Source organism: Lolium rigidum, chromosome 1 (assembly GCF_022539505.1).
Source record: "Lolium rigidum isolate FL_2022 chromosome 1, APGP_CSIRO_Lrig_0.1, whole genome shotgun sequence".
In the NCBI taxonomy this organism is placed as follows: Eukaryota; Viridiplantae; Streptophyta; class Magnoliopsida; order Poales; family Poaceae; genus Lolium; species Lolium rigidum.
The window spans coordinates 216,547,044-216,556,084 of NC_061508.1; positions in this window are offsets into that span (position 1 = coordinate 216,547,044).

A 9,041-nucleotide genomic window follows, 5' to 3' on the forward strand; every position below is an offset into this window, starting at 1 on the left:
CTTAGATATGAGGATCACATGTTTTCACGGAGTGTTGATGCTTTGCTCCGGTGCTCTATTAAAAGGAGTACCTTAATTTACGATGAGATTCCCTAGAGGCCCGGCTGCCACCGGCTGGTAGGACAAAAGATGTTGTACAAGTTTCTCATTGCGAGCACGTATGACTATATATGGAAAACATGCCTACATGATTAATAATCTTGATATTCTATCTTAATGTTATTTCAATCCTATCAATTGCCCAACTGTAATTTGTTCACCCAACACTTGTTATTGGAGAGTTACCACTAGTGTAGATCGCTGGGAACCCCGGTCCATCTCTCATCATCATATACTCGTTCTACATGTCATTGGAAGTAGTATCAACTATTTTCTCGGTGCCATTGCCTCTGTGTTACTATTACTGCTGCCGTGTTATCGTTATTACTTGCTCTCATATCACCGCTACTTTCACATCACCCACGTTACTAGTGCTTTTCCAGGTGCAGCTGAATTGACAACTCAGTTGTTAAGGCTTATAAGTATTCTTTACCTCCTCTTGTGTTGAATCAATAAATTTGGGTTTTACTTCCCTCGAAGACTGTTGCGATCCCTATACTTATGGGTTATCAGTGTTCTACCAAGTTCCTATAGTAGTTTCCCTCAATTATATGTCTCCAAATCAACTTTTATAATGTTTGTTGAAAAATTTCAGAAAAGGAAGATGTATAATTATAACTTTGGAGAAGTGTTCGAAAGAGAGACGACAAGCATGGGGAGGCCCTCAAGGGCATCCACTCGGATTAGACGATCCTATAATGAGGATGTCATCGCACCGAGCTTCGAAGTTGAAGAGGATAATGGAGTCCCTAATGCTTCATCCTTTCCATGTTATGACTTTTTGCGCAATGCAGGGCTGCTCGATGATTTCTTGGTCCTCATCAATAATATGGGCTTATCCACCTATATGGAAGATGAGAGGGAGCAATACTACATGCTAACTAAAATCTTTGTTGAAAGCTTTCAGTTCAACAACACGCACTACAAACCATCAGTTACATTCAGGATTTATGTTAGGCCTATCACTATGAAGTTGAAGGATTTTTGTGCTGCATTGGATATTGCCCCTGTAGGTACCGCGAAGAAGATCGAGAATAATCCCAAGGCTTTGCTGGAGCTCTATCGAGAAGTTACCAATGATGATAGCCGCACCATTCAGCGCGGCAAGATAAGAAACATTCAACTCCCTGCCATTAGATATTTCGCTATCTTGCTACTAGCATTCTTGGTAGGGAGAACACTAGCAATATTTCTAGTTATCATCTTGCTTTCCTAGTTGCTGCACTTACTGGAAAGACACCTTATCATCTTGGTGCTCTTGTTGCTCATCATTTATCTAACAAGGGGCCCATTTTTGGAGGAATTGTCGCCTTACGCGTTATTACATATCTAAATCTTCCTCTTGACCCTACTGATCAGAAATTAACTCCTATAAGGCTTGATATTGCTGCTATGAAGAGTCACCAATTTGTTACAACTGACTCTAGTTTAGATAATATTGTCTATAGAATGTTGTTTGCTGACGGGGAAGAGAGGGAAGTCCCTTTGCCGCAGCCAGATTTGTTCAGTGTTGACAGGAAACCATGGTCGCGCTCTAAGGAGGAGGTGGATGAGCAGCTGAAGATACATAGCTTCCACCAGCAGCATGACTCCGAGGATGCCGAGCCCTCTGATAACCCACAAGTATAGGGGATCGCAACAGTCTTCGAGGGAAGTAAAACCCAAATTTATTGATTCAACACAAGGGGAGGTAAAGAATACTTATAAGCCTTAACAACTGAGTTGTCAATTCAGCTGCACCTGGAAAAGCACTAGCAACAGGGGTGATGTGAAAGTAGCAGTAATATAAGAGCAGTAGTAACAGTAACACAGTAGCAGTAGCAGTAATATGAGAGCAATGGCACCAGAAAATAGTTGATACTACTTCCAATGACATGTAGAACGAGTATATGATGATGAAAGATGGACCGGGGTTCCCAGCTATCTACACTAGTGGTAACTCTCCAATAACAAGTGTCGGGTGAACAAATTACAGTTGGGCAATTGATAGGACTGAAATAGCATTAAGACAGAACATCAAGATCATTAATCATGTAGGCATGTTTTCCATATATAGTCATACGTGCTCGCAATGAGAAACTTGTACAACATCTTTTGTCCTACCAGCCGGTGGCAGCCGGGCCTCTAGGGAATCTATCGGAAATTAAGGCACTCCTTTTAATAGAGCACCGGAGCAAAGCATTAACACTCCGTGAAAACATGTGATCCTCATATCTAAGCCTTTCCCTCCAGCTTGTCCCAATTTCGTCACTTTGGGGCCTTTGGTTCCGGACATAGACATGTGCATACAACTTGTAGATACAATCTAAGCAATAAGTATAGAGCTTAAATCTAAGATCATGCCACTCGGGCCCTAGTGACAAGCATTAAACACAACAAGATTGCAGCAACAATAACTTCACAAACTTTATAGATAGACTAATCATAACGTAACAATCCATCGGATCCCAACAAACACAACACCGATTACATCAGATGAATCTCAATCATGTAAGGCAGCTCATGATATCATTGTATTGAAGTACATGGGAGAGATGATACCAACTAGCTACAGCTAGAACCCGTAGTCCATGGGGGAACTACTCACGGAGCATGATGGAGGCGGTGGCATCGATGGAGATGGCTTCCGGGGGCACTTCCCCGTCCGGCAGGTGCCGGAACGAGACTTCGTCCCCGAAACGGAGTTTCGCGATGGTGGCGGCGCCCTGGAGTCTTTCTGGAGTTTCGTCCATTGGTATCGCGTTTTTAGGTCGGGACGGCTTAAATAGGCGAAGAGGCGGAGTCGGAGAGGCCACGGGGGCTCCTCACACTAGGCCGGCGCGGCCGGGTGGAGCCGCGCGGCCCACACGTGTGGGGGCCCCAGGGCACCCCTCCGGTCCTCTCTCGACTTTCTCGGAAGGTTCCGGGAAAATAAGATGTTGGGTCTTCGTTTCGTCGAATTCGAGAATATTGCCCGAACAGCCTTTACTGGAACCAAAAACAACGAAAACAGCAACTAACCCTTCGGCATCTCGTTAATAGGTTAGTTCCGAAAACGCATAAAAACATTATAAAGTGCAAGCAAAACATGTAAGTATTGTCATAAAACAAGCATGGAACATCGAAATTATAGGTACGTTGGAGACGTATCAAGCATCCCCAAGCTTAGTTCCTGCTCGCCTCGAGTAGGTAAACGATAAAAAGAGTAATTTCTGTAGTGACATGCTGCTTACATAACCTTGATCATACTATTATAAAGCATATGAGATGAATGCAGTGACTCAAGGCAATGATCTATAGTTGCTAACAAATAGATAACATATAGCAAAACTTTTCATGAATAGTACTTTCGAGACAAGCATCAAAAGTCTCGCACAAGAGTTAACTCATAAAGCAATAAGTTCAAAGTAAAGGCATCGAAGCAACACAAAGGAAGATATAAGTTTCAGCAGTTGCTTTCAACTTTCAACATGCATATCTCATGGATAATGGTCAACACAAAGTAATATAATGAATGCGAATAAGCAAGTATGTAAGAATCAATGCACAGTTGACACAAGTGTTTGCTTCTAAGATGGAAGGAAGTAGGTAAACTGACTCAACATAAAGTAAAAGAATGGCCCTTCGCAGAGGGAAGCATTGATTGCTATATTTGTGCTAGAGCTTTGGTTTTGAAAACATAAAGAGAGCATAAAAGTAAAGTTTTGAGAGGTGTTTGTTGTTGTCAACGAATGGTAGTGGGCACTCTAACCCCCTTGCCAGGCAAACCTTCAAAGAGCGGCTCCCATGAAGGACGTTATCTCTACCAGCAAGGTAGATCATCCCTCTTCTCTTTTGTTTACACATGTATTTTAGTTTTTATTTATGGTTGACACTTCTCCCAACAAAAGAGAAGAGGGATGATCTACCTTGCTGGTAGAGATAACGTCCTTCATGGGAGCCGCTCTTGAAAGTCTGGTTGACGAGGTAGTTGGAGTGCCCGCTACCATTCGTTGACAACAACAAACACCTCTCAAAATAATTTTACTCCAGTTTTAAAAATGAAAAGCTCTAGCACATGTTAATCCCTGCTTCCCTCTCTGTGAAGGGTCAATCTTTTACTTTTACATTGAGTCTCCATCCTTTCTTTGAGCACCTTCTTGAGAGCACAACTTGTCATTCTTAGTATAATATGCTTGTCCCAAAATGTGATTAACTGTGGTATAACTTTGATGCTTTTATCTTTGATAATCTCTACTTCCAGTCTTCCCATGAACTTCAAAGGTGCCCGAGCATTTATGTTTTGCTGTACAAATACGGGCAAGCGAGATACCACTTTATCATATCCTTTTATGAACATTGCAATCCTGCTGATAGACATGATTCATGATGCTTATTATTAATTTGTTGGTACCTTTTCCATGATTGATATAGCTATTAGATGACTTTATTTGCATGTATCTTATTATGAGTTGCTTAAGTACTTGCCCATATCATGAGATTATTTACATCATATGAACAAATGTGTTCGTGAAAGTTCTTTTATTGCACTCAGTTGTTAACTGAATTGCTTGAGGACAAGCAATAAGCTAAGCTTGGGGGAGTTGATACGTCCAAAACGTATCTACTTTCCCGAACACTTTTGCTATTGTTTTGCCTCTAATTTGTGTATTTTGGATACAACTAACACGGACTAACGCTGTTTTCAGCAGAATTGCCTCGGTGTCTCGTTTTTGTGCGAAACTCAACTTTCGGGAAAATCCCCGGGATTAATTCCAATGGGCCTATTTTCACGAGAAGAATAACGGAGCCGGAAGACCGAGAAGGAGGGGGCCACGAGGCAGCCACCCCACCGGGCGGCGCGGCGAGGCCCTGGGCCGCGCCGGCCTATGGTGGCGGCGCCTCGGGCAGCCCCAGGTGTCTCCCTTCCGACTACTTAAAGGTTTCGACCTAAAAACGCACGGGGGTTAGACGAAATCGCCAGAAGACATCCAGAACACCGCCGCCATCGCGAAACTCCGTCTCGGAACCAGAAACTCCATTCTGGCACTCCGCTGGGACGGGGAATTGGAGGAGATCACCACCATCATCACCACCGACGCCTCTCCATCGACCAGCCATGTTTCCCCCATCCATGTGTGAGTAATTCCCCCGCTGTAGGTGATACGTCTCTGACGTATCGATAATTTCTTATGTTCCATGCCACATTATTGATGATATCTACATGTTTTATGCATACTTTATGTCGTATTTATGCGTTTTCCGGAACTAACCTATTGATGAGATGCCGAAGGGCCAGTTCCTATTTTCTGCTGTTTTTGGTTCCAGAAATCCTAGTAAGGAAATATTCTCGGAATCGGACGAAATCAAGGCCCAGCATCCTATTTTTCCACGAAGCTTCCAGAACACCCGAGAGTCGCCAGAGGGGGACCACAGGCCCACCACACATGACCCCGCCGCGGCCTAGGGGGGGCGCCCCCCTAGTGTGTCACCGCCTCGTCGCCTCTCCGACTCCGCCTCTTCGCCTATAAAAAGGTCCCTGACCTAAAACCTCGATACGGAAGAGCCACGGTACGAGAAACCTTCCAGAGCCGCCGCCATCGCGAAGCCAAGATCCGGGGACAGGAGTCTCCGTTCCGGCACGCCGCCGGGACGGGGAAGTGCCCCCGGAAGGCTCCTCCATCGACACCACCGCCATCTTCATCAACGCTGCTGTCTCCCATGAGGAGGGAGTAGTTCTCCATCGAGGCTCGGGGCTGTACCGGTAGCTATGTGGTTCATCTCTCTCCTATGTAGTTCAATACAATAATCTCATGAGCTGCCTTACATGATTGAGATTCATATGATGATGCTTGTAATCTAGATGTCATTATGCTAGTCAAGTGGGTTTTACTTATGTGATCTCCGGAGACTCCTTGTCCCACGTGTGTAAAGGTGACGAGTGTGTGCACCGTGTGGGTCTCTTAGGCTATATTTCACGGAATACTTATTCACTTGTTATGAATGGCATAGTGAAGTGCTTATTTATATCTCTTTATGATTGCAATGTGTTTTGTATCACAATTTATCCGTGTGCTACTCTAGTGATGTTATTAAAGTAGTTTATTCCTCCCGCACGGTGTAATGGTGACAGTGTGTGCATCGTGTAGTACTTGGCGTAGGCTATGATTGTGATCTCTTGTAGATTATGAAGTTAACTATTGCTATGATGGTATTGATGTGATCTATGCCTCCTTTCGTAGTGTGAAGGTGACAGTGTGCATGCTATGTTAGTACTTGGGTTGGTTATGTTGATCTGTCATGCACTCTAAGGTTATTTAAATATGAACATTGAATATTGTGGAGCTTGTTAACTCCGGCATTGAGGGTTCGTGTAATCCTACACAGTTAGTGGTGTTCATCATCCAACAAGAGAGTGTAGAGTTTAGCATCTATTTATTTATTCTGTTATGTGATCAAAGTTGAGAGTGCCCACTAGTGAAAGTATGATCCCTAGGCCTTGTTCCTAAATACTGCTATCGCTGCTTGTTTACTGTTTTACTGCATCTGTACTTCCTGCAATATTACCACCATCAACCACACGCCAGCAAGCACTTTTCTGGCGCCATTACTACTGCTTATATTTATTCATACCACCTGTATTTCACTATCTCTTCGCCGAACTAGTGCACCTATTAGGTGTGTTGGGGACACAAGAGACTTCTTGCTTTGTGGTTGCAGGGTTGCATGAGAGGGATATCTTTGACCTCTTCCTCCCTGAGTTCGATAAACCTTGGGTGATCCACTTAAGGGAAACTTGCTGCTGTTCTACAAACCTCTGCTCTTGGAGGCCCAACACTGTCTACAAGAATAGAAGCACCCGTAGACATCAAGCATATTTTCTGGCGCCGTTGCCGGGGAGGAAAGGTAAAAGGCACTCATACTCCGGTCTCAGGTAAAGTACTTTTCTGTTGCCGTTGTGTGTGTGCTCGAAGCTATTTCCTTTAGATCCTGCAATTGTATCTTTTTGTTTCTTGTTTACACTAGTTTGGCATAATGGACAACAATGAGCTTCTTATTCTATTTCCTGATTTAAGACATGGATGGTTTGATGCGAAAATTAAAAAACCCATGGAACATATTAGTATGAACACTTTGAATACCATTGTTGCTAATGATATAGAAAGTTCTAAGCTTGGGGAAGCTGGATTTCATGATCTTTTTAGTCCCCCAAGCATTGAGGAGAAAATTTACGTTGATGATACTTTGCCTCCTATTTATGATGATTATAATGATAGTGGTCTTTTGGTGCCACCTACTATGGAGAGTAAATTTTGTTGTGATTATACTATGCCTCCTACACTTGATGAGAATAATAATGATAGCTACTTTGTTGAATTTGCTCCCACTACAACTAATAAAATTGATTATGCCTATGTGGAGAGTAATAATTTTATGCATGAGACTCATGATAAGAATGCTTTATGTGATAGTTATATTGTTGAGTTTGCTCATGATGCGACTGAAAGTTATTATGAGAGAGGAAAATATGGTTGTAGAAATTTTCATGTTACTAAAATGCCTCTCTATGTGCTGAAATTTTTGAAGCTACACTTGTTTTATCTTCCTATGCTTGTTACTTTGCTCTTCATGAACTTGTTTATTTACAAGATTCCTATGCATAGGAAGCATGTTAGACTTAAATTTGTTTTGAATTTGCCTCTTGATGCTCTCTTTTGCTTCAAATACTATCTCTTGCGAGTGCATCATTAAAACCGCTGAGCCCATCTTAATGGCTATAAAGAAAGAACTTCTTGGGAGATAACCCATGTGTTTATTTTGCTACAGTACCTCTATTTTATATTTGTGTCTTGGAAGTTGTTACTACTGTAGAAACCTCTCCTTATCTTAGTTTTGTGCCTAGTTGTGCCAAGTAAAGTCTTTGATAGTAAGGTTCATACTAGATTTGGATTACTGCGTAGAAACAGATTTCTTTGCTGTCACGAATTTCGACCTGCCTCTCTGTAGGTAGCTCAGAAAAATATGCCAATTTACGTGCGTGATCCTCAGATATGTACGCAACTTTCATTCAATTTGAGAATTTTCATTTGAGCAAGTCTGGTGCCTCAATAAAATCCATCTTTACGGACTGTTCTGTTTTGACAGATTCTGCCTTTTATTTCGCATTGCCTCTTTTGCTATGTTGGATGAATTTCTTTGATCCATTAATGTCCAGTAGCTTTATGCAATGTCCAGAAGTGTTAAGAATGATTGTGTCACCTCTGAACATGTTAATTTTTATTGTGCACTAACCCTCTAATGAGTTGTTTCGAGTTTGGTGTGGAGGAAGTTTTCAAGGGTCAAGAGAGGAGGATGATATACTATGATCAAGAAGAGTGAAGAGTCTAAGCTTGGGGATGCCCCGGTGGTTCATCCCTGGATATTTCAAGAAGACTCAAGCATCTAAGCTTGGGGATGCCCAAGGCATCCCCTTCTTCATCGACAACATTATCAGGTTCCTCCCCTGAAACTATATTTTTATTCGGCCACATCTTATGTACTTTACTTGGAGCGTCTGTGTGCTTTTGTTTTTGTTTTTGTTTGAATAAATGCTTGTGTGGGAGAGAGACACGCTCCGCTGGTTCATATGAACACATGTGTTCTTAGCTTTTAATGTTCATGGCGAAGGTTGAAACTGCTTCGTTAATTGTTATATGGTTGGAAACGGAAAATGCTACATGTAGTAATTGGTAAAATGTCTTGGATAATGTGATACTTGGCAATTGTTGTGCTCATGGTTAAGCTCTTGCATCATATACTTTGCACCTATTAATGAAGAAATACATATAGCTTGCTAAAATTTGGTTTGCATAATTGGTCTCTCTAAAGTCTAGATAATTTCTAGTATTGAGTTTGAACAACAAGGAAGACGGTGTAGAGTCTTATAATGTTTACAATATGTCTTTTATGTGAGTTTTGCTGCACCGGTTCATCCTTGTGTTTGT